This window comes from Desmodus rotundus, chromosome 4 (assembly GCF_022682495.2).
Source record: "Desmodus rotundus isolate HL8 chromosome 4, HLdesRot8A.1, whole genome shotgun sequence".
In the NCBI taxonomy this organism is placed as follows: Eukaryota; Metazoa; Chordata; class Mammalia; order Chiroptera; family Phyllostomidae; genus Desmodus; species Desmodus rotundus.
This window is the reverse complement of record NC_071390.1, coordinates 148608279-148635943: the sequence shown is the minus strand read 5'-3', so window position 1 is coordinate 148635943 and position 27665 is coordinate 148608279. Positions and strand designations below refer to the sequence as shown.

The 27665-nt window shown below is 33.4% G+C and overlaps 1 protein-coding gene across 4 annotated transcripts in view; it reads right to left on the bottom strand.

Annotated features, from left to right (window-relative positions):
• Positions 1-27665, bottom strand: part of ZEB1 (zinc finger E-box binding homeobox 1) — a 184758-nt gene that overhangs the window by 99995 nt on the left and 57098 nt on the right. For 2 of the 4 annotated variants that reach the window (XM_053922085.1, XM_053922086.2), the window contains one exon: positions 19822-19964. The exons of the other annotated variants lie outside the window; for them this stretch is intronic. The gene's annotated coding sequence lies outside the window, so the exon portion shown is untranslated. The remainder of the gene's footprint in view (positions 1-19821; positions 19965-27665) is intronic. 4 annotated transcript variants of the gene reach the window in all.

Genomic DNA, 27665 nt, shown 5'->3' with positions numbered 1-27665 from the left:
TATCATTTGGGAAATCCAGTGCAAAATAAAAATGCAGGGGCCCCTGTTTGCAAATTATTAAAAATTTTAAGATGGCATTAGCAGAGCATTAAATCAAATGGGGGCCCTTCAGAGTACCGGACCCATGTGACTACACAGGTCATGTGTCCATGAAGCTGGCCTACTCTTTTCCCTATGTGACCTTGACTTTGTTTTGCCCCCTCACCCAGTTTACTGTTGAAGACTTATTTCCTCTAAAGTCAATCACCTCTGGCTTCACCTATCTTAGCTACCACATGGCTTACAGGGAGAGACTGGGTTCATTCTCTGATACTGCTACTATCTTCAGAATGAAATTAAAAAAAAGAGATGCAGCCTGAACACAATGAAAGGCAAGATCCAATGTTTAATACAGTATCTCCCAATGGTGTCTGAGTTATTTTAATTATAATCTAATCTTTGTAGGATAAGAACAGGATATAGTAAATGCTTAAAAAAGATGGACTTGCTGGAAAGCTACACAAAGTGCATAGTAATTAATATGTGAAAGCAAGCAGATATAAACTTAAAATATGAGTAAATCTGTTATTTTTTCTACAACGGTAACAACAAATCCTTTCAAGATTGCTATCAGCAAGTTAACAAGATTTTTTAAAAAATGACTTCAAAGCCTAAATTACTTACATAGATAAATGCTATATGTATATACACAAGTAAAAAATGTATACAGGTAGATAAGCAGAAATCTATATTTATTATTAACAAAATAGTCGTTTATTCTTCCTGAAACAAGAATCACCACAATGAGAAAGACTTTAAGAAAAATAAAATATCAACAGGTTGTGGAAAAGGAAGGGTATGTAGCAGTCAGAGAAGCAATGATTTCCTGTATTAAGATACACTCTTCAAATATAACTACAATCACAAAATGAATTTATTTCAAACACATTGTTCCTCTCTTAAAAAGTTATTTTTCTATTTTTAAATATCCCAAAGAATAATATACTGAACGTTGAAATTAAGAACAATCTAACAATAACCAGAGAGGACGGGAGAGGGGATAGTGGGGGCAAGGGTTTTCAGGAACTACTATAAAGGACACATGGACAAAACCGAAGGGTAGGGTAGAAGCAAGAGAGAGAGATGGGATTGGCTGGGGTGGGGAAAAAATGCAGACAACTGTAATTGAATAACAATATATGTAAAGTAATTAAAAAAATAAAATAAAAAGAATAATATACTGAACCTTTTATAACAAGTGGAAATTTAATATAATAAATATAGAAGAGTCTGTTAATAGTTGACATTTACATAGTTAATTCCTTAAAGGCTATGTGAATTTTCAGCACCAATTTGCCTTTTATATTTTCGCCATTTATTTTGAGTTATTTTTACTATTTCAGAATATAAAATGATTTCTGCAAAATATGAGTTTTACCATACCATTAGCATTAGCAGTCTGTTTTTAACTTTATTTTTATTGTTGATAGTATTACAGATGTCCCCATTCCCCCCACTTTTCCCACCTGTGCCCACCCCCTACTGCACCTTCCCTCAGGCCATCATCACACTGTTTTCTGTTTCTATGGGTTATGCATATATGTTCTTTTCAATCTGTTTTTTTTAATATTTTATTTATTTTTAGAGAGAGAGGAAAGGAGAGAGGGAGAGAAACATCAATGTGTGGTTGTGTCTCACATGCCCCCTACTGGGGACCTGGCCCACAACCCAGGCATGTGCCCTGACTGGGAATCGAACCATCAACCCTTTGGTTCACAGGCCCATGGTCAATCCACTGAGCTACATCAGCCAGGGCTCAATCTGTTTTTACTTAAAGCAAAAGCATAAGAGATGTTAGAGATACATAGTTTTAAAGTATTCTTTAATGTTTAAATAAATTTTATAAAAGCAAAGCTGAATATGTAATATAAATAATAGACTCATAAACAATCTTTAGTGCCTACAATATCAGGTTATCATTTAAAGGAAGTAGTGTAAGCAAGATTCGACAGCATGGTGTTCATATCACTTTGTCAGATCTAGCAGATTATTATTCTGAAGTAAGACTCTTTTAAAAATGATTTTCATATTAGTCTCAGAAATAATGCTATTTTTAACTGCAAGAAATAAAAGGGAAAGTCACCCTAATTTTACACAAATAATTCCTCTCTAAACAAAGGAATGATTTTGGTTTTTTAATAAGAGAAGTACGTACTTCCAATTACCTGGAACAAGGTCATTATTTGTCTTTATGGTATAACTCAGTAAAAAGTATTATAAAATTACCCTTAATACATGCAATTCAAACATTACTAAATTTTAATTGGAGGAGGTGAAGGAGAGCTACTCTATTATTAGTTAAGTGTAGTGGTTCTCAAAGTATGGTCCACAGAACAACCATATCAGCACCACATGGGAACTTATTATGAATTTATTGAAAATTCTGAGAACCCCCCATGCCAGACCAACAAAATAAAAAACAATGAGGGAAGGGTCCATTAATCTTTGTTTAACAAGTCCTCCAGGTGATTCTGATACAGTAAAGTTTAAGAATCAGTGGCTTAATATGTCTTCGAAATGTATCATAAGGTATTTAAAACAAAACTGTTCAATTTTTTTAATTGAAAAAGTGTCCCTAGACCAAATGAATAGTTTAAGTGCAGCTCAGAAAAATTAAGAAATCAATTTTACAAATATACAAACCACATAAGAGAACAATTAAGATTGAAAGTAATGTCTTAGTCAACAACAGGTTAGGGGATTAAAAAAAGAATGAACCACCAAAAATGTTGTAAGTAACAATAATCTAATACATCTTATGAATTAAAAAAATCATAATTGTACAAACCTACTGAGTCCATACCAGGCACAAAATGCAACATAAATGGAATGCAGTATAAAAGAGAGAAAGCAATATGCCTATTACTTAAGGACACTGAAATAAAAGAGATTCATCTGAAAACATAGCTATCTTACTAGAGTTTGAATCAATTCCAACATAAAATAGGTCTTTTGATAGCACATCCATACCATTTGTCATTAATATTTGCATCTTTATGGTTTTTTATTATTCAACATGTCTTTTCTCTTGAACATAAACAAATCTTTCTGCTCTGTCATAAAATATAAAAGTATTAGGATCTTTTTTATTTCCTTCAGATTTTTCATCCTCTATTTTGCCTTCCTGATTAACATCTTTCTTGATAAACCATAAAGGCATATTCATCCATATTTTCTTCTCAGTTTTGCAGTTCATTATGTATGCCTCCATGATCGCTGTTCTTTTCTACTACTCTTCCTTCCTTTGCAGGTATGTGAACGAAGACCTTCTAGGCCTCCTTTAAAAACTATAAATCAAGTCCACAAAGCACATCTACTTTCTTTAGAACACTGAACAAATTAGTATTTCCAAACGAGGCCACTGTGAACCACAGGACCCTTCCTTCACTTAAGTACCCAGGGTAGTTCTTCTGGTTCTGGCAAAATAACATATTTGTATATAGTGTGACAATACACTGTTATAACATTATAAAACAGAACCAATATGCTTAAAGGAGAAGAAAATTAGCTCTCCTGATTCTTATCTCAAAACATTTTTACATTATATTACCTACATTCCCTAAAAAGCATACTTCTAGTGATTTTCTTGGACTATGGTCTGAATCTAGCAAGTGTCTTTACAAGAGGAGTGCAGGCCAGCCATTTATACGAATAAAACACTTCTTTAATAATAAACATTATTCCAGGAGAAGGTCCATCAAGGAATATGTATAAAGGACACATGGACATAGCCAAAGGGGATAGGTTTGAGGGTGGGAGGTGGGGGTAGGTGGGACAGGGGGCAAGATGGGGTGAAAATGGAGACAACTGTACTGGAACAACAATAAAAATAATTAAAATAATAATAAACATTATTCCATCTGAGACTTGAATATCCTAAAACTCTAGAAAAAGAATTTTAGGTGAATCTTTAGTTTTGCCAAATCTTAAACTGCCAAAATGTTGAATATTAGAAACCCCACAGTCTCTCTCTCTCTGGCTCTCTCACCCACACACATGATCCTAGTAACAGGACAGGAATCCGAACAAATATTTAATACAGGAACAATTTTGAAAAACGATTAACTAAGCACATACTATAATGGTAACTGTTACTGGTAACTGATAAAGTTATGGTTTACTGAATATCAGGCTCTGCACTTAGTACTTACAAACTTTCTCTTTAATTCTGACAACTCTGCAAATTCAGAATTAATGTTCCAATTTTACATAGAAAGAAATTAAATAACCCTCTAAAATCAAGCTTTTCATTTCAATCTGCCTAAGATTACACAAGTAGTAGAGTAGTAAATATGATATTTGAACCCAGGCTGACTAATTACAAAGTCTGCTCTTTTCTTCTATATGATATTACCTCCCCTGGATTATATTTATTACATTTATCAAATATATATGTACTTATATGACATTATATTTTTATTGCTTCTTTCTTTTTTTAAGATTTATTTATTTTTAGTGAGAGGGAAGGGAGGGAGAAAGACAAGGAGAAACATCAGTGTCAAAGAGAAACATCATCAATCGATTGCCTCAAGTATGTGCCTCCACAGGGGACCAAATCTACAACTCAGGCATGTGCCCTGACCTGGAATTGAACTGACAACCTTTCATTTTGCAGGATGACACCCAACCAAGCCATACCAGTCAGGTCTTGCATTACTTTTTTTCTGAATAATTTTCTTGGGATTTCTGGTAGTTAATAAAAATAAGAACCCCCCCAAGTATGTATTAAATAAAATTCCAGAATGCTTTTTCCAAATTTGGGCTTAAATCCAATCTTCCTTGCTTTAATTTTGGGCTATGGAGAGTTCCTTCTGGCAGATAAAGATAAAATGAAACAGTAGTTCTGCAACTCCTGTGTCAAGTCAATTGTTCCAGTATTAAGGAGAGTTTAATTTCCAACAGATTCAGGATTGAGCACTGTACCTTTTCATATTTTTATAAATAAGTTTACTAGAAAAGATCACTAGAAAACAATCAGAAAAAATAGTAATGACGTTCAAATAAAACAAAAGACACAGCATTGTTGCAGAGTTAGAAGAGATTTCAGCAATCATCTAGTAGCCCAATACTTAATTTGCAGATGAGAAGACTGACATCAGAGAAATAAATGGCTGTCCAGGGTCTCCACGTGATTTGTCAAATTCTCCTGACTGTCCAGTTCTATAAACTCATCATTTCAAGAATATCTTCTCCTTCCACTTACACAGGTCTTCTTTTTCAGACTCTCTACTCTTTTCCTTGGATCATTATTCTTTAGCCACTTCAGAATGATAGTCTGATGCAATCTTGGAAAAATATTTATTTAAATCTTTATCCTACATTTAATTAGAAGACACATCCAACAGCTCACATTTATATATTTTTTTCCATTCTTATTTCTACCACACTGGATAGCAACCTCAAACAGGAGGAGCACAGTTTATTAATAATGAACATCAGGCCCTGCTGGTGTGGCTCAGTGGACCGAGTGCCAACCTACAAACCTAAGGGTCGCCAATTCCATTCCCAGTCAGGGCACATGCCTGGGTTGCAGGCCAGGTCCCCAGCTGGGGGCACGCGAGAGGCAACCACACATTAATGTTTCTCTCCCTCTCTTTCTCCCTCACTTCCCCTCTCTCTAAAAATAAATAATTAAAAATAATGAACATCAACAATATGGTCTATTATTATACCAATTAAAAAGACAATAATAAAACATGAAAAAGTGGGTACCATAATTAGAAAACAAAATAAAATGCATATTGTAACTGCAATTATTTGGAATAGTTACAATGTAGTCAGACAGAAAATACAGAAAACTGAAAAAAGTAGTTATGTGATCATTATAAAAAATTATTTTAAAAATCAATAAGCTAACAAAAGCTCTACTGGCAGAGTGTATTTGTGTTTGTTTTATGCTTTTTTGAAGCTTGTAAACTTATAAAACAAAACAAGGATCCTGAATGGTATAGTGTTTGTATTAGCTTTGAAACTCTCCTGTGAACCTGTTATTTCAAAATAAAAAGTTTTAAGAACTAAAAAAAAAAAGAGAGAATTCCTACTATTGCACTAATGACCAACACTTTTAATGACAAAAATATTTTTAAAAAATCTAGGGTATTTTTCGGACCATAAGACACACCTAGGTTTTAGAGGAAAATAGGGGAAAAAACTCCACTCCACCGCCGCCCACGGTCTCCCGCGAGCCATGTAAGCTACATTCAGACTATAAGATGTACCCCCATTTCCCTCCCAAATTTGGGGGGTGCGTCTTATGGTCCGAAAAAACATGGTACATTCTAGCATATTCAATAATCATTTTAATTTCAAGTAATATTTATTTTTCAGTATTACACATGTATAAAATTAAGTAAATGATCAAAATCAAGGATTTACTCAAAGAAGCAAGTTCTACATGTTCTATCAGTATGTGGTACTCACAGTTACTTAGGGCATACGTTTGAAAATACTCACAACTCGGCTCTGTATAGAGGGGCATGTTATGTCCATGTTATGGACAAACACTGTTATCATGATAAGGAAGAAGGGGGTAAGTGAAAGAGAAGTTTATCAGATCGTTCTCTATGCTGAATAGAAGCTGTGCTCTGGTTGGCGTGTTTGCTGTGAACAGGCCACCTGAGATGTTAGCCCGGGCTCAGAGCTCTGTCTCCTGGGTAGATCCCGCACTTCTCTTTCTCTGCAATCTGATTCTACAATGACTATCAGTGGAGGACCCCGATTTTATGTTCACTTGGCAAAAACAAGTTTAAATATTTTGTGGTGGTTGACAAATTTTTGTCCTAAAATAAAGGCTTCAGATTCTTTAAAACTTGTTTAACATTTATACCAAAGGTCACGCTCTGCAGGTGTATGCGTGGAGGGTGCACAGAGATCTGTACAGCCTGGCACTGCGTATGCTGCTAAGGGAACCCAGTGAGGCAACACAAGACTTAACTGAAAACACATCAGTCATGGATCACACTGCCAGTGTTGTCAGGTGTTTGTTCTTGTTATTGCAATATATTTTCAGATGTTTTGTTTTCTAATTTAATTCTCTCACCCTGTTGTCTGACTGTGAACTGCTAACAGTGTAAACTTGATGTAAATAAAAGAGGCCCTTGAAAGGAGAATGCTATCTGCCTTTGTCTCACAAGGCTTGCCAACTTGTGTTTGATTTTAAATAATGGGTGCAATATTTTCTTGGCAGAAAAGTATTTCTAATACTTTTAGTTCCACACATGTTGTTTACTGAAATATTTTAGTACTTATTCAATAACGCAAGGAGACTCCAAATTCCTGAACTGTTTAAAAAAATTTTGTGTTGACAGTTTTTTTAACAACTGCATTCATTCATTCAGAAAATATTAACTGATTGTATAACATGAGCCAGGCATTGTGCTTCTTTCTATGTGCAGAGGATACAAAAGTGAACAAAACAACATTTTTTGCCTCTACATTCCAGAAAATAAACAGGAAAAGTATGTAAATTAAATGGAATGGTAGATGGTAATAAGGCTTACAAGAATAGAAACATAAAGGAGGAAGGAGAATTGGGCTGGTGTGGGGGAAATTTTTAACTTTAGACTGAGTGGCTAAAGAAAGCCCAAGTTGACATTTAAATAAAAATCCCAAACTGATGAGGGAATGAGCTATGCAGATAATAGGGAATGTTGGAGGCAGAAAAAGAGTCAGTGGAAAACCTCTTGAGTAAGAACTTGCCTGACATGTTCACAGAACAGCAACGAAGCCAGTATGACTTGAGCAGAATGAAGGAGGGGAGAAAATAGTCAAGGTCTGGGAATAACAGCCTCAGAGAATAGGGCCATTTCTAGGACTGTGGCTTTCAATCTGATGGAGATGAGAAGTCAATGGGCATTTTCATCCAAGAAGAGATATAATATGACTTATTTTTAACATAATCACTCTACCTGATGTATTAAGAATGGACTGAAGTAAATCAAAGGCAGAAACAGAAAAACCATTTTTGGAGACTTTTGCAATAAAACAAGCAAGACAGGAAGGTGACTTGCTCACAGATGTAGCAGTGGATATGGTGAGTAGTGACTGAATTTTGGATATATTTTAAGTGTATAGCTAAGAGAACATGATGACAGAGATGCTGGGAATTATCAGATGTGGAGTGAAAGAACTTGAAACATCACAGGTGACACCAAGTCTGATCAAAAGAACACAACTGCTATTTATTGGGATGGGGAAAGCTGAGAAGGACGTTGTGGTGGGGGGAAGATAAGGAATTTAGTTACTCTATTACATTCTGAGAACATTAAATGACTTCTGTTCATCAGCAAGTAGATGGTCATCTAAAGCTATGTCACTGGATGAAGTAACCAAGGGAGTAAATGTGAACCCACAGAGGTCCAAATTCCAAATGCTGGAGCATTTCCAATTTGTTGGAGAAGTGAGAAGGAATCAACAAAGGAGGCTGAAAGTAGCAGCCAGAGAGGGAGGAGGAAAAACTAGGAGAGTGTAGTATGTGACAGCCAAATAAAGAAAGTATTCAATGCTGCTGCCAGGTCAAGTAAGATGAGGACTGGGAAATGACCAGTCTGAGGGTCAGTAACAAGGGCAATTTTGATGCAGTGGCAGGGCTTACAGAAACTGAATTCAGAAAGTACAGACAACTCTTTCAGAGATAGTAGTAAATGGAAAGCTGTAGGGCAGTAACTGAAGGGAGAATTGGGAACAAGAATATTTTTTAAGATGGGAGAAAAAACAGTATTATTTGTATGTTGATGGAAACAATCTAATAGTGAAGGAAAAATTAAAGATGCAGAAGAAGGAATGCAGAATTGCCCGAATTTTTTGACACTCACTCACTATGACAACTCTCCACTAATAAATGCATTTCAATATTTATCTGAAAGTTAGAATCACAGTATCATAATTTTTAATAATATAAAAGTATAAAATATATTTAACAGCTCTGACAGTAAGTATAAATGTTGAACAAACCAAACCAATGAATAATATACCTTTTTAGCATCTGCCATGCCCAGCATCTTATTAAATATATATTTTCTTTTCCCTTTATATAAGGGAAAGTGGTACCTTCAAAAGTAAAAATTATATTTTTATACTAAATATAAAGATATTTTAACACTTATCAATAGATCTGTATTGTGATTGATATATTATTCATTCGTGAAGAACAAAATTTACCTTCATATTCACATAGTACTTAAAATGGATCACTAAGTTCACATTTTGCTTATACACTTCCAACTCCAGAATCTAAACTATTAGCTGAATACTCATTATGGAAAACAGACTACCTTATCTAATCAACTTTGCTAGAATTATACAAATATATGCCCAAATTTAAAACCACAGATCCACAAGCAGTATATCATCCCATGTATTTGGGACACTTTAAAAATTGAACTATTTTAAACTAAGGGTTGGCAAAAGAATCCCAAGGACCAGAGAGTAAATATTTTAGGCTTTGAAGGCGACACAAGAGTCTCTGTTGCATATTCGTCTCCTTCTTTACAATTTCCAGTTTTTAATGTAAAAGCAATAAAAACAGGCCTAGAACTAGATTTGCTCCATGGGCTATAATTTGTCAACGAATGTTTTAAACAATTATATAAAAAATTAAACATGATTTAGATGAATCATGTTTTAGGACTGAAGTTGGACATTTATTTAAAATGTTTTATGTTCTGTGGCAAGGAGGTATATGTTTGTCCAAAAATAGGAAGAAATTTCTACTTGAAAAGCATACCCAGCCTGAATCTAAAAAAGCAGTTTAGTGTTTTTACTGAAAGCCCTAGAATTCATAAAAAAGCCACTGTCTCTGGTTATATAAGTCCAATTGATATACTGTTCAGGATTATTTTTAAAATATTGTACCAGTGACAGAAAGGAAACTATTATAATATTTAGTATGTTTTTATTTACTTATTTTTATCCCCTGTATTAAAAACACACACAAAAGAGTGATAAAAACTATTTGGAGTCAAGAAGGCACAAATTGTTTTATTAAGTTCTTTTGGATTGTCAGATCCATTAAGGCTCTAATAAAGGCAATGTACTCTTCCTCCAGAAAAAATATAGATCCAAAGTTTAGCCTTAATTTCAGGGAGACTCAGGTGCCCTGAAGCTAATCCACAGATCCTATGTGAAGTTTCTCTGAACTTAAAAAGCACAATCATTTCACTCCATTAGGTAATTTCACATAGGGTTTCTATAAAGATAAAAATCTAAGTAATTACATTATGACAAGTAAAGTAAAACTATACTTATAGATAATCTAAAAATCAAGATAATAATCCATGCTCTTATGTCTGGTGAGTTTTGAGTAATTCAAAAGCTTACACATGGTCAAACCTTAATGAAACTTTTCTCCACACAGCAGTTAGTACTTTCCACTGCAGTCTGGCCGTTCCCCACTGTGCCCAGTGTATGCCTTTCTTTACGCTTGTCCTCATGCTGTTACCCTTGCCTCCAGTGCTCTTGCCATACCTATTCAACTCTTTCCTATCCATCAAGACCCAAATTAAATTCCAGCACCTCCATCATTTTTTCTCTGATGTCACAGTCCATAATTTCTTTTCCCTGGATTCCTTGTTTTTTCAACACTATTCAATCAGTTACTCCTATAATTATTTGTATTATCATAATATTTTTGTATGTTGTGAGACTCCCAATTATAGTATGAGTGACAAAAGGCAGAACTACTTCTTTGCACCCTCACCTTAGGCTATAGCACTATTATGAGATATATTTCATAAGTATATGTTAAATAAATGAATTAAATGGCTTCTGAAAATACTGGTCTGATTTCACTATGTCAATGTCCATTATCAGCAAAATTTGGGGAAAAAATCCATGAAATAAAATGAAACATTTAATTTAAAAACTACTGTCTGGTAGGTGACAGAGCCAAAGGGAGATAAAACTCTATTAACTAAAAACCATGATCATAATTGCTCAGTTTTTTTTATGGACATGATAAACTGTCTTGCCTTTAGTTCAAATTTTGTGGTCTGAATATGGCACTGAATCATAACTGATTGGTGTAAACTGCTGAGTCTATTCAGTAGTCTATGATGTCCCAGGCATTGGTTTTATTCAATGCTATACCTGTCATTTCTCTTCCCATAATATTTCCCAAGGGCACCACCATCCCAAGCAGCAATGTAAAGTAGGCCAAGTTCCTTGTTCACAGTTCCAATCCCAACCTTTTGGAACCTTTAAAAGGAGATGCTTTCACTCTGCTCTCTGACAGCCAGGGTATCCCTATGGCACCCTGCCTTGTGCTCAGGATGCAGGTTTTAACTTATCTTTCTTTCCTTTTCCTTCCCAAAATGTAATAAACATTTATTTCAGTCACTTTAGGTCTTGCCATGTAACTAGGTTAATTATTTCAAATAAATAAATTTAATGTGTGGTTATTGTACTAATTAAAGGAAAGTCTATAATGATAGAAACAAATTTTAAAGTATGGAGGCATATCATGTACATAGGAAGGCAACTCTGCTTGCATGTGAACTTAGCATTACTTCAGGGGACATAAAATAGACAGGGTGCACAAAAGTAGGTTTATAGTTATGAGTACATGAAACATACTTTATTCTTGTATTATCTTATTGTGTTATTTTCATACAAGCTGTAAACATCTTTTTCCCCACAATGCAAACACACACACGCATATACATATACATATATATATATATATATATATATATATATATATATATATAGAGAGAGAGAGAGAGAGAGAGAGAGAGAGAGAGAGAGAGAGAGAAACATAAAATGCGACCAAACCACTCCTCCAAACATTTAGAAAAAGAGTATCCGGTGAGATTTAAAGGTGTAGAATAGATAGTGAGAAGACAGACCAGATTTCCAACTTTCCATATGTAGAAGAGCTCTTTGTTAGCACACTGTTATTAATGAATGTAAAGTCATGCATTAATTCAATTAATAAATAGTTATTATAAAACAGGCCTGTGCAAGGTTTCACAGGTACTCAAATACTGATATATGATATTGAATTAATTATCCCCCTCCATCACTAAAACTCAAACAATAAGCCATTCCTTTCCAGTGTTTGGACTTAAAGAGTACCCTGTCCAGTTCTTCCCAGTCAAAAATCTGAGTTGTTCTTTCTATTTCTGTATTCCTCATCTCCTCAGCTGATTAATCCTGTGTCCTATAAATTCTAACTCACAAATATCTTTATAATATGCCTACTTCTCTTCATCCTCATTGTTACCACACTCACTCAAACCCTGTTATCTCTCTCCCAGACTTGTTTGAGGCCCAACTTCATATCTGATGTGGCAATCTCAGAAAAATGCAAATCTCATGGTACATCCATCATATGATGGCACATTACACAGCCATGACAATGATCATCACCCACACTCGATAATATGGGTGAATCTTGTAATCATGTTGGGTCTGTCTTCTTTTACTCAAATGACCATTTCTGGATGCTCCTGTTTACATAAAGTACAACACAGGCAATACCAACTATGCAGTAAGAAGTCAGGCGAGAGGTGTCCTTAGTGGGCAGGAGGCAGGCAAGATTGATGGGAAGGAAAGATGAGAGGGAACTTCTGAAAAGCTGATAATGTTCTTGTTTCTTCATCTGGGTGAGGATCACATGGGTATATTCAGTTTGTTCCCTTTTTTTGATGTACATATATTAGGCTTTAATAAAAAGTTTTAGAAAAAAATACAAATATGAAGTACAATGTCTTCTACTGCTCTTAAGCTAAAGGCCAAATACCTAATAATGACTTAAAAGATATTTTACCATACAGTCTCATATTTCCCTCTTTCTATAAGTCTTGTCTTGAATATGTCTTTCAGGGCTTTTATATATGCTTATTCTGCCTTCCCATTTTGTTTGACTAACTCCTAATAATGCCTCAGGCTCAGTTAAAATGTCAGTTTTGCAAGGAAGTCATCTCGGACCCCCAGATTAGGTTAGCAATGCCCTCTAACTTCCCTTTGCACTGCCCTATCACACATCTTTAGTATACTGTAAATTTTAGGAGGACATGGAATGTGTTTTATTTATGGCTCTATTTGCATATTTCTCTATATATTTGTTGACTGGTTGGATAAATTTATTTATTTCCCATACTAGAACATGGCAGGCAGTGGTGGCAACGTTTCAAAGTCTATGTGCTGCAGTATAAGCAATGAAATTGCTAAAAATAATTACATAAATGAAATAAGGAGTTAAATGCTAAATTGTTTATACACAGAAAGAAGCCATCCATGCATGTAGGCACGCAGAAAGAAGTCACTTTTAATAGTTCATATTTGAAACTTTATTTGAAAAGTTCCATTCTAAACAATTCTGAAATAAAATTGATCATAAATAAATTTCTTTGTCTCCACATTCAGATATTTGATTATTTTTAATTCGCCATGAAAACCAAGACTCTACCACTGATATTTGCCAATTTACTGAGGTCAATTATTACAGTTTGCATAGAGAACATTTAACATCTAAGTAAAAAAAACCCCTATTTATAAATATTTGCAAATGTTCCTAAGAAGAATTTAAACTTTTCTATTTTGAAAATGAAATTAACTGGTGATTAGTAGTAAAATTGTAAGTTTTTGTTAGAATTACCCATGGAAAGTAACACAGGGGCCTACTAAGTGGCAACCAAAACTGTTCAGATAGAAAACAAAATCTGCTTACTTCAAAGGCAGAAGAGCATGAGTGATAATCACCTTGAGTGATAATGCCAAAAGGAGAGAAAAACAAAACAGAACTATAGTCTCTTTGGAAAATCCATGCTATTTTCTATAATGAACTATATATTTTAGAATCTTTAATAATAATTAAATTTAAATAAAAATATAGGTAATGTCCTAAGTTGTCTCGCTTTTTCTATTCCTTGTTTGGAAATAATTGCTTTTTGTCTATCATTCCTCAAATTTACTTTCATTCTAACATTCATGATATAAATTCATTAACTACTGAATTGGGAAGATTTTACTGGCTAGTACCATTAAAAGAAAAGGAGAAAAATAATATTTCCTTTATTTGGAGAAATAAATTATTATTTTCCTTAATTAATAAAGAACTTGCTTACTAATCATTTCCAAAGTATTACTGTAATGTTAAAGGAATCTTATAATAAAAAAGAATGATCTTAAATTACTTTTCAACTTGAAGCATGTACAATCTACTATAGAATTTCTTTAACTAGGGCTCAGAACCAGAAGGCGTCCCAACGATGATCAATGTAATGTTTAATAACAGGCAATTAAGTGCTTTCCTAACACACTGAAAATAACAAAAACAACATTATTCACCTATTTTCTTGGGTTTTAGTTACTGTTTATGGCAGCAGAATTTAAAAAGAGAAAAATATAATATAAATTAGATAATTTTTTAATCCATCTTCAAGAAATTATCACAGTTCCCATACTTTAGTGAGGGGTCATTATTTTATGTAACATCTGGCAAAGGGGAGAACAGAAGAAATTATTAGCAAATTAACTGCTCCCATTTAGGCTAGTATTCTCATGTTTAATTAATTCAAGTTAAAATTTTTTCCTTCTAAAGGTAAGTACAATGCTTTTTAGAAATAAATTTTAGCCCTGGCTGGTGTGGCTCAGTGGAATGAACTGAAAGGTTGCCGGTTCGATTCCCATTCAGGGCACATGCCTGGGTTGTGGGCCAGGTCCCCATTTGAGGACATGTAAGAGGCAACGGATAGATGTGTTTCTCCAACATCGATAGTTCTCTCCCTCCCCACCCCTCTCTCTAAAAATAAATAAATAAAATCTTTTTTAAAAAGTAGTAAATTTTAGTTTTTACAAGTATTAAATTTCAAATGAATGAAGGAAAGTAACTTCTGTTTGAAACTCAGTTTCTTTGTCAGTAAATAATTACATTAGATTAAGTCAGTGTTGGTTCACCAACTGTTTTTTTTTTAATTTTAATTTTGTATTGTTACTCAGTTACAGTTGTGTGCCTTTTCTCCCCATCCCTCCACCCCACCCCAGCTGAACCCTCCTCCTTCCCCCACCTCCACCCTCCCCCTTGATTTTGTCCATGTGTCCTTTATAGTAGTTTCTGTAATGCCCTCTCCTCACTGTCCCCTCCCCACTCCCCCCTGACTATTGTTAAATTGTTCTTAACTTCAATGTCTCTGGTTATATTTTGTTTCCTTTTTTCTTCTATTTATTATGTTCCAGTTAAAGGTGAGATCATATGGTATTTGTCCCTCACCATCTGGCTTATTTCACTTAACATAATGCTCTCCAGTTCCATCCATACTGTTGCAAAGGGTATAAGCTCCTTCTTTCTCTCTGCTGCCACTGTGGAAAACAGCATGGTTCACCAACTCTTTACAAAACCCTTCAAGAAGATGATGAAAATTATGGATACTTTTTGGAGCAAAAACCATATACATATAATATTTTATTATAATTGCAGGAGATTCACAGACCCTCTGAAGCACATCTAAATATCACTGGGCAAAAAACAAAGGTTTCAGAAATAAGTTTAAGTAAAGCCTCTAATCAAGAGGAAGTCAGTCTTGAGAATAAAAGTGAAAACCTAAAAAATCCATTAATTTACTCATTATGGTTAGATATTGGCTTGGAAAATTTGAACACCTCATCTATATATAGATATAGGTGTTAATAAGACAAAAATAATTCATAACTTAGGCATTAGAAGTTAAGCAAGATTCTTACATAAACCTAGGATATTTATAGGCATGAAATATGTTATATTCCCACAGCTCACAAATGACAGTAAGTTGTCTCCTCCCAACCGCTCCACCACCACCAGGTTCAATTCCTTCTTAGAGTGAGGAGGAAAAATACTATTCAATGTAGGCTATATTGAAGAACTTTTAGGTGACTGTTTTGGGGAAAAGGAAATACTTTCAGATCCTTAAATTTCTTTTTTAAAACTAATTTTTGGACCACTGCTGAAAAAATAAAAACTTACCTGTAATTCTTGTTCTCTGAAGGAAATGCAGTAATTATAAACATATCCACACTCTTGGGTACATTCTCCTAAGCATGAATGGATTTGGAATGCGCCATGGTTTAAACTGAACTGCTAAACTGCCAAACCACACTGGCAGCTGGATCTGCCTGCCTATATGGTAATGAAGCAGAGCTGTCACCTAGTCATTCACCTGGTGAAGGCAAGTGTTTTCCCTGAGAGGGAGTGTGGAGCTGGTGTAATTACTGTCCTTAGAGAACATGAATTATAAACGGTCTCTCCTCTAGACCTTAAGGGGGATAGAACTACTACTAAAGGAGTTGTTACATGATTCAAAAATGGTACTAATATTTGAATGTCAAAAATGTTTAAAAGTAAGAATGGAAAGCTGTTTCTCTGTGAAAAAGCCCTTAGCAGGAATTTAAGACACTGGTGCAAGAACTGACTGCTTGCTGACTAGGTTGGGATCCAACAGTCAACACCAGAGCAGAGAGTTACAAGCACTTAAATACTTGTGAAGTACACAGTATCCTCGCATTAAGCAATATTTTGTGTTAATGCTTGCCAACTTGAAAGTTATGTGACAGTGGCAGTGGTAACACATGGGAGGAAAATAACTTAAAACCGCCAGTTCCCTGAAAACTCCTTAGATTATCACCAAGGATGAATTGTTTTTCACAACATGTGATACAAGTAATGTGCTATTTGACAATTTATATTTCATAAACTCAAGTATCTAATCATTCAATTTATAAAATTTCATAAGCCTTACAGCTTAATGTAATAACTTAGATTTAAAATGTTGAAATATGTAAGAACTGAATCTCTGTTATATAAACCCCTCTTCATCTTAAACATCTTGGAGATTTAGGAAGAAATGAGCCACAGTTAGTTTCTGGTTTGCATACTGATTTTCAGGGGGTTATCAAAATCTTTCTCACAGGAAGAGATTCTTTATCTTCTAGTTACACAAGTTTCTAGGCAGACTAATAATGTCTTCCACTTAGTTAAACCAGGGTAGGAATGCCAGGCAAAACCCAAGATATTCAGTTAAATTTGCATTTCAGATAAATAACTTTTTATTTCCCGAATATAGCATGGGACACAATTACACTAAATTACACTAAATTAATTATGTCTCAAATACAGCATGAGACATAATTACTCTAAATGATCATTTGTTATTTAACTGAAATTCAAATTAAAGTAGACATCCTGTTTTTTTCTGTTGCTGTTTTTTGTCTTCTACTAAATCTGGACACACTAAAACAGGGGAGTTCACAGGGTCCCTCAATGGATTTCAACATGGATGATGCTAAAATGGGAGCTCTACTCTTGGTCTAGATCTGCACGTCTAATATGGTAGCTACTAGCCATATGTGGCTATGAGCACTTAAATGTGGCTAGTTAGTATAATACAAAATGCCAAGTGCACAGTATACACCAGATTTTGAATGCTTAGCATAAAAAGAAGTAAAGCATTTCATAAATTTTTATACTGATTATATGTTGAAATAATATTTTAGATGTATTAGGTTAAATAAAATAATTAAAAAACAATAAAAATTTAAAAAATAAATTAAAAAAAATTATTCTTGCCTCTTTTTGCCTTTTAATGTGGCTACAAAAGAACCTCACAATTACATTATGTAGCTTCTGTGGCTTACATTATATTTTTACTGGATAGTGCTAGTCTACATGGCTTCAAGGAGAGAGTTGGGCTAAATTTCTTTGTTGTTCCTTCCCTAAAATAATCAATATTTGATAAACATAGGCCTGCCTCTCTCACCTCCCTTTAGCTATTAAAGTAGGAAGGAGACATGAGTGCACCAATGAAACTAAATTTCTAGTAGTGACTGTTTCCATGGATTGGCTATAATTCTTCAAAAACACATAAGTGCTAGTATGTATATATATGTATGATGAAGTATGTCTAGGTATATATAAAAATGAAATCCCCCACATACTAGCCAATGGAAGAATCCCTCAGTACCATTATGCTGGGTTTTCACTCCTCTGTAAATTATCAGAATTATACTTTATTTTGTTGCCTTCTATGAATTGAGGTTATATAAGTTATAGATAAGAATCGTTGGGAAAAGATACTCTTTTGATACTGTAGATCTAGTGGTCCCCATTTTATATATTCATGTTGCACAACAAATTTGAAATCACAACACTACTTACAGAATGGTGAAATAAAATTTTCTTTTTATAAAATATATTGCCAATACTATCCTAAGACAAAGATCATTTTTAAAAAGGGCATGATTTTCAGATGAAAAATTTAACTTTTAATAAAGCTTTAGCTAAGAAATAACAATCTGTTTAGTTATTCCTGTATCTCCCTTTATATTTTCAGTATGTTTAGCTTTTGATTCAAATTTTTTTCTCAGATGGCCCAAACAGTGAAGGCATTCACCTATTGTTTCATGCTATCATAAAGTTAAAAATATTTAACATTCTCTCACAAAATGCAAAAATATAGAGAAATTTTTCTAAATATCCAATAATCCCTATTTCTTCTCTAATATAACTTACATCATCTCTACTTTGAAGATATGAATCTTTTCAAGTTGCCTACAGTTACAATAAGCAAGACTAGTTCTAACTCCATATTAACATACAAAAAAATTGGTCCTCAAGGTTTTTTCAAAAAGCTGTAGTTTTTCTCATTCTAACAGCCAACACAAAGGGGTTTTTTACCTCCTTAATATCTTTTATTATACAAATATTGGAAGAACAATTGTTTTAAAAAGATAATAAATTTTATTATTAACAAAGATAGGGCTGCCAGACACAAATCAGCAGATTTCTCCCATTTTTAATTGTTCATAAGAATTTCACATTCTATAGAACTAAAGTTTCAAAGACTACTTGGACAGATTTAATTTCTTCATTAGCACTTTAAGTCCTCATTGTCAACACCATAGTATCCTGGTGATTATAATCTGAAACGTTTTGCTAGACATTTAGTCTCTTGGTGACAGCCAAAGTTATTCTTATCTAATACTAACCTACTTTTAATATTGATGACATTTTCAAAACCAACACACTCCTGTACTTCATAGTCAGTAAATTACCAAATGATAAGTTAGGATTGGTCATTTTGAGAGGTGTCACTAAACTGTACAAAAGAACAAGGTTTTGTGATGTTAGAGTTTAAAAGTAAGGCTGAACCATTAATTTATTCTTTATTAGGTTTCTCTGCTGGAATCAACGTATATAGTCTTCATTTTCTGAAGACAGGAAAAAGTTGTACAACAGGAAAAAAAAGTTGCTGATTCTAAGTGGTATTTTTTTCAATTGGGATCTGACATAAGAAATTTTATAATCATATGCCTAATAAAGATTAAGAAGGCCTTAACTCTGAAGTAAAGGTAAGAGACAGCATCAAAAGATCATGAAAAGCAATTCTTCAAAGCTAGTTATATCAATTTAAGCTATTAAGACGTCAGATTGCTTAAATGCTGTCACTGTTTCAAAGTTCTTAAATGCAAATTTCAAGATATCCAAGAGAGTTCTTGAAAAGGGACCAACTACAGCAGTTACTAAATTTATTTAAGATGCACAATGAACTGGAAGATAAGTTTTATTCATACTATGCTGGATTTTTAAAAAACAAAACAAAAAACATCCATACTTCTCTAGGACATGCTTCACTTCTAAACAATGAAAACCATCTCTTGATAGATATATGTGATGTCCTGCCCACAAGGGGCTGCCTAGGCCCCCTTCCGTGAGAAAGTCTGGTGGTCTCAAACCCTCCATGGAGCATTCCAAAACCAGTCCTGCATTAGAAGCTTGGGCCCATGAGTGTGCACTCACTACATAGTGCTTACCTTTAGAGAACAAGGTGGGTGACACAAACTGATCAAGTTCTCACACCCCACACCTCCAAGAACACTGAAAAAGATCTGCCGATCTTTCTTGGTGCAGGAGGAACCTCTTTTTAATCTTCTTGTGGTGGAAGTTTAAGATTTTCCTGAAGGAGGAGAGAAGAGTAAAAGATTATACTGAGGTAATACCATTTGGTTCAAGTTTATCTATCCATATAACAAAAAGTAGGTCCTGAAGAATATAAGTTAAATAAAATAATGAGTGTTCCAAAAATCACATTCTCTTCTTTCAAAAAAATATCTTCCTTAAATAATGCTGTATGCTTCAAATATGAGTGCTTAATCTAAAAAATCTAATGTGACTAATTAGTTCAAGTTCTAACCCAGCAATGAACTATCAGTTGGCAAGTTGAGAAAAATATGGAAAAATTTGGGGTTGTCAAATTATCACAGTTGTAAATGCCATTTAAAAAAATTAGTAAAGCTAACCTCATTAAAAAACAATGAGTTAAACAGAGCTAGAAGAAATTTTGTTCCATCTCTACATCTCTATATTTCCAAATAATAACATACAATTTCTTGACAACAGAAAAGTAGCCCTTTGAGTTAACTGTCACAGAATCATATATGAAGTAACCCACTACAATGTAAGCTCCTAGAGAAAATGTATTTTTTAAAAAATCTTTATCTACAGAGCCTCAAATAGTTCCTGACACATAATAAACACTAAAAAAATGTGATAGAATATTAACTGATTAGTCAATATTCTCAAGGTTGAAACTTGCACAAAATGATTAAAAGCCTATAAATGTTGAGGAGTTTAAAAATATTATATAAAATATTATCAACATTTAATCACATCTTAAATAACTTAAGGATATAATTTTTTTAAAAAATCACAAAATACTTATGAGAAAATACTATAAATATATTACAACCCAAACTTCAGAAAAGGAAAAGAATATACCAGGTTAGGAAATCATATGCTGCACCTTAAAAATGCATTACCAAATATCAAATATAAAAATAGGAATATTAAGATAAATAATATGTAACATGCCTTCTTAATATTTTAGTATTAATTATTTTCATGTTTTGAGAAGTTATCCTACATAAACTAAGTGATAATATGGTTACTGATATTTATAATTCTCCCTAAATGAAGTAAATCATTACCATACTATTAAACTGAAATAAAAAAACTAAAATCAGAAGATAGCATGTTATCAGTAGGATTTTCATACTTAAGTAAACATATGCATTTTTTAATCTTAAAAAAACTTAACAAGAAATGCTGAATGTTATTCATTTCCTTTTCTGTAACTTACACACTATTACTAAAAACAGAGATTGATTTCCTTCAATTGTTCCCTCAACTCTTTCCAAATTTGATAAGTAAGGTAAAAAAAAGAAGAAATGCTGAAATTGATAACAGGTAAATCAATAATACTGATAAAGGACTGAGTATGTATATGTATGTTTCATCCAAAATGTAAGGCCATTAGAACCAGAACTGATACAAAGCACTTGATTCCATTTGACCTCAAATTCCACAAAGCAGAATCAGTCCTCAAAAAAATAAATAAATAACCTGGACACTGAGCATATGGAGCATTTCATTTCAGAGTTTAAACAAATACGTAATATAAAGGTAAAACCACAATAGGAAAAAAAGTAGTAAGTTTAGAATTTTGGTTTAGCCCATATTATTAAAATAATGTTTTAGCCGACACATTATACCTTGACTATAGTAGTAAAAAGTTTTCCACATTTCATAAATAATTCAGTTTAATAACTTATATCAGGGAATCAAACTTAAAATGTGAAAAAATTAAGAGATTTTGAAACAAAACTTTAGAAACTTACTTAATTTAAAGCAATTTTCTTATTTGGGACATCTTCCATGCCTCTGAAACAAACTTTGGGGGTAAGGGATAAAAATAGTTCCAAAGAGCTAAGTACAACAATATGGCAAAAAGAGATTAAAAGGAGTAAAGAAAAACACAAAAGAGGAAATTTTGCTGAAAGTAATAGATTCCACTATCTGGTTGAATTTCCCAGGCCCAGAGGGTGAAAAGCGGAAACAAATTCGCCAGACAGAGGCACTGAGTAGGAACTCCTCTAACATCCTTATTCAAATTGGTGGATAATGGGCCTTTTGCTTCATTTCCACTAGCAGGAGGGATAAAGTCTAAGTTTACCACATTAAGGGATTTATTGTTCAATTTTTAATTTTACTTACCAGTACAGATTATAAACTATACTAACAACTAATTTAAGTTCCTTACGAAGCTGCCCTAAGCTTCTCTCTTTCATTTTGACAAATGTTTCTCATACTGTCTGTAGTGAAGGACTGTTTTTATGTCCATTGTGGACCCACTGCTCATCCTACATAGAACTCTTTTGGCAGTTTTATTAACCAGACCAGTCTATCCCACAGTGAGATAAGACAGGTGATGTGGTTGCATGACAGAGTTATCATCTTGCTATAACAATGTAAAAGTGTGTAAACAAGTATGTGCTGAAACTGACTAAGCATTAGTCAGGGACTGACATAACCAGCACCAGTCTGCTGCCCATACTCTATGAACTGCTGATCTAGGTGACAAGTGTAGGGTCTTACAATACTTATCCGTACACTTTTTTGCTGAATCCAATTTCCAGTTTTAATTCATTTGTGCCTTTAGAAATTATCGACTAAAAATGATCAATGACTTATTATAGTACATTCTTTTCATCAGTTCTCTCTGCAGCACTGTACAATAGAACTTTTTGCAATGGTGGAAATGTTCAGAGCAGACTCTGTCCAAACAGTGAATTTTGGCCATGTATGGCTTTTGAGCACTTGAAATGTGGCTAGTGTGACGACAAAAATTTTTTAACAGGGAAAAAAAACCCAATTTAATATGTGTGTAGAGGAGAATCATAACATGATGCTCAGATCATAAAATGAGGCTCAAGGAGATGACTGAAGCAGGCAGCTTTCTATAATTTTGAGACAAAGAAGCAATAAATTTATAAGAAATGGACAGGACAAATATAGTCACTGCTCATTAGAAAGGAATCTTAGCAAGTTTTGGGTATTTGTTAGTGAGGAATCCAAACTCTTTATAATTAAAATAAGTTATAATTGTAAATTAGTAAAGGCATTAATAAAGCTTATTTACAAAAGCTTTCCACTCAAGATTTTTTTTAACTTTTGCAATACAGTTGTCTCCTAGCTCTCTGAGGAACTAAATTTTAAATCTTACTTGAGTAAAACTTAAATTGCCACATCCAGCTAGTGCCACCGTATTGAACAGTGCAGTGCTGGAGTACTGCATTACTTTTACTTGACCTTTTTTAAAAATTCTTTTCAAAAATATTTTATTTATTTATTTTTAGACAGAGAGGAAGTGGGGGAGAAAGACAGGGAGAGAAACATCGATCTGTGGTTGCCTCTTGCACGCCCCCAACTGGGGACCCGGCCTGTAACCCAGGCACGTGCCCTGACTGGGAATTGAACCGGCGACCCTTTGATTTACAGGCCAGTACTCAATCCACTGAGCCACACCAGCCAAGGCTAGTAAATCTTTTAAATACATTTTTTAAAAATCACCCACTTCCTTTAACATTAACACAAATATTTTAATTATGAAAGTCATTTTCCATATGTACATATAGGTATTTATATACCTGTAGTCACAGCACATAAACTTACCATTTTCACTTACACTTAATATATCTCCATATATTTATAACTGCACTGTTCAATACTAAGGCCACTAGCCCCATGTGAGTATTTAAAGTTAACTAATGTTAAATAAAATAAAAAATTCAGTTCTGTGCCATAGCCATATTTCAAGTTCTCAGTAGCCACATGTGGCTAATAGCTACCATCATTGGACAGTGAAAATAAAATATTTCCATCAACACACAAAGTTTTACTGGACAGTTGTTCTAGACTCTTTTAAAATAATCATTTAAGACATATATATATACACATACATATATAAAATACTTTACATTAATGCTCTAGATTAGTCTCTAAATTGGGCATTTTTCTACATATAAGATTTATAATTAGCATATTTCCCAAACTCCTACAAGTTAAATATATGAACATCACTGTATCTCTCATATATTCTTCCAAAAAGTTTGGTATCACTGCATATCTTGACAATATTAGATTTCTCTTTACAAAGTTTGACTCCTTTAAAACAATAAAAAACTTTGTTGAAGTCATTTTATTTGTAATTTATCACAAATGCATGAGTGTTTTCCCTATTATTCATATTTCTTTTTAAATCTTAATCTTTCATATTTTTCTCATTTGTATAATAGGATCTTGATTCTAAGTTTGCATATTCTGCAATGATATAAATGATAGTAATTATACCCACTATCATTTTCCTTGTAACTTTTGATGTAGATATTTATCACAACTTTCTGTAATCTATTTAATTGCGATATTTTCATCCAACAAAAGTTTTTAATATTCAAGTACATCTTTACCTTGGTGAGTTCTAGTAATGCTTCAAATATGAGGTGAAAAAGTATTTTCTATGCTACTTTTCTTTTTAATTCCTATGGCTGTATAAAGAAGAATGAAAACATTTATTGTCTAATCAGTCTTGCAATTATACCATTGAATGCTACTACCTAATAGCACTGAATGAATATCCCATAAGTCACCTCTCCTTTAGGAAAGAACATTTTATCATATATATTAAGATATTGTGTACAGATGGGACCAATTTTGGATTCCTCATAATGCTCCAGTAATCCATGTTTTACAAGATGGAGGAAAGTTTACTTTTTGGAATTCCCCTTAAGAAGACAACTGTATTAACTCAGCAACATGTGTAAATAGAGGTAGAGTATGGATATGGACAGTAATGTCTTACTCAAAGAGTAAGAAGAAAATGTGCTGGTTTTCTCACCTACTCAAGAGTTTTTAAACTCATACAATACTAAATAAATTTTCGAAACTAGTGAAGGAGCTGACTTCACATCTGCATTTGACATTGGCAGAAATCAGGGTGGAATGCAAGGAGAGGCAAAAACATAAGGTCATGAGTCGGGCACAGGGATTGGCATAAGTCACAGGATGATACGCCTTTCTCTTGACTCTCAATGACCTAAAAGTCAGGGGTTCAAAGAAAATTTATATTTAAATCTCTGAGGGACAGAGTGTTCCCTTCTAGTATCTGGGTTACACACCTATTTCTGTACCACTACCACTGTTTTAGACACAGTTGCTTTAAAATGTTTCTGATATGTAGTAGGGCAAGACTTCCCATCATTGTAAAATCTCTATAAAGTAAATTGCTAAAAAATTTGAAAGTTAGAAGTAAACCCAGAAACCCACAAATTACTTACAGTCAAGTAATTTGCCAATATTCTAATGATTCAGAAACTGTTTCTCTCCATTTATTTGAATCTTAAAAATTATCTTCTACTATGTTAGCACTTTTTTTCTAAAGGTCTAACATCTTCCACAAATTTATTACTGTTATACTTTGTTACAATTCTGAGTGGGTTCTTTTCCTATTATGTTTTTTTTTTCTAGCTGGTATGAAGATAGAGTATATTCAATGCATTATTATTACATTTTTGTTGTTTATAAATGGTTTTAAAGTTGACTGCCATAGATTTTCTTAATCCTGTCATCTAAAAATAAAATATCTTATTTTTATTTCTTCATCTTCAGGTTTTGTTCATTAACAGTACTAAATAAAAGTGAAATTGGTGGTGATTGTTGAATAAACTAGTAGCTTCAGTGGTACATATAGTATATAATAGAATACTGTTCAGCCATAAAAAGGATGAAATATTGCCATTTGAAACAACATGGATGGATCTTGAAAGATGGATCTTTCATTTATTATGCTAAATGAAATGACAGAGAAAGACAAGAACCATATGATTTCACTGATTTGTGGGACATAAAACAAAAAGGAACAAATAAACACACACAAAAACTCCAAACTAATAGATACAGACAACATAATGGTAGGAGGAGGACAAAGAGGGTAAAGGGAGTCCAATATATGGTACTGGAAGGAGACTATGCTTCAAGTAGTGAGCACACAATAGAGTACACACATGTCATATTATGAAGTTGTACACATGAAATTTAATGTTATTAACCAATGTTACCCCAATAAATATAATTAAAAATGACTGTTTCATCTCTGAATTTAAATTTATGATTCTAGCAATATAAAATCATCCCCAGCTAAATGCTATTACTCTGCTAGGTGATGTTGTTTAGCTGCTGACCTAAGAAAGAATCCTATTTCCTGAAGCTCAACTCATCACCAATGTCTCATCACAAGGCAGAACATTTGACCAAGTAGAACTGGGAAAAGGTGCTCAATTCCTTTATGATCAACGTTGTATATATGTTGACTATATAAAGCCATTCTAATATTGACAATGTTCATAAATATCATATAAGAAATATATTTTATAAAAACCCTACAATTACATGGGTATTTAAATGCTAAGTCTCCTTGTATGCAAAATTACTCTTGGATATTAGCCTAAGTATTTAAGAGATATTAAAAGTACCAGGTTTCTGTCTACGATGAACTACTTCAGGGAAATCAAAAAGCTATATTTTATGAGAAAAGTTTCTTCTTTATAGAATTCCTACTAATATAGGTGGAAAGGGGGGCTGATTGATTCATCTTTCAAACCCTAATGATAGAGAACAATTAGCAATGAATTAAACCATGAAAGGTTAATGGAAAACTCTCAGTGGAGAGAATGTCAACCCTCCTTCAACACCAAAATCAAAGCTTAACTTGAATCTAGTAAGTATTTTAAGCTAACTTCTAATTTACAGGAAACTTAGAGGTTAGAGAACTAAGTTAAGCAGGCAAGCCAAAAGAAGAATACAGAATGGGAAAAATTCTATGGGACAGCTTACCCAGTTTCTCTTAGTAAGTCATGAGCAGGAGGAACACGAAGAAGGTAGTAAAGAGGGTCAGGAATGTGAGAGGGAGAAAAAAGGTAGAATGGTAGAGAAGAATAAAAGACATTTTAATTACAGAACACTCCTAATAACCAAGTGCTGTGTGAATCTTGCTTGGGTTCTGAATGAGCAACCCAAATGTTAAAATGAGATTTTTTTCAATCCAAAGCAGGACAAGCTGAACAGAAAGATAGTATCAGGTAATAAAGAATTATTGTTTGTTTTGTTTGATGTGACAAGGTATGGCTATATAAAAAATGTCTTTAAAAAAGATGTATACTAAAGAAGGTAGGAGTTAAAAGATGAGTTCTGGGATCTGTTTTAAAATACTTGAGAAAAAAGAAGAAAGTAGATGAAGCAAATGTGGCAAATTTTTGCTAATTGTTAAATTTGGACCATAGTTATAGGGGGTTTATTATATACCTCTCTCTTCTTTTGTGTATGTTTTGAACTTTTTCACAATAATTTTTAAAAAATCAGGCCACCGTACATGATCTACCAATCCAAATATATTCCAGTGTAAGTAAAAACAGAACTTCAACTACCACCCTGCTACATATCCAACCTTTACCACCTATACAAAGGATGCAAAAGATATGACAGATAGCCCTGTATTTGCCACAGATGTGACTACATTCTAAATGATTCATTTAAAAATTAAATTTGTCTTGCACATATTGTTATTTTGTATATGTGTATTTGTAAAGAAAAATTTTGTAAATTTTAATCCAACAGTAATTTAGGAAACAAAACTTCATAAAAAATAAGTTGTAGCCCAAAATAAACTAGCAAATAAAAGGTATGACAATTTGTAGAGCACACTGAACCAATGCGAAGTAAATTATTTTGATATCTTCTTAACTCCTTCATATCTAGATAAATTCAT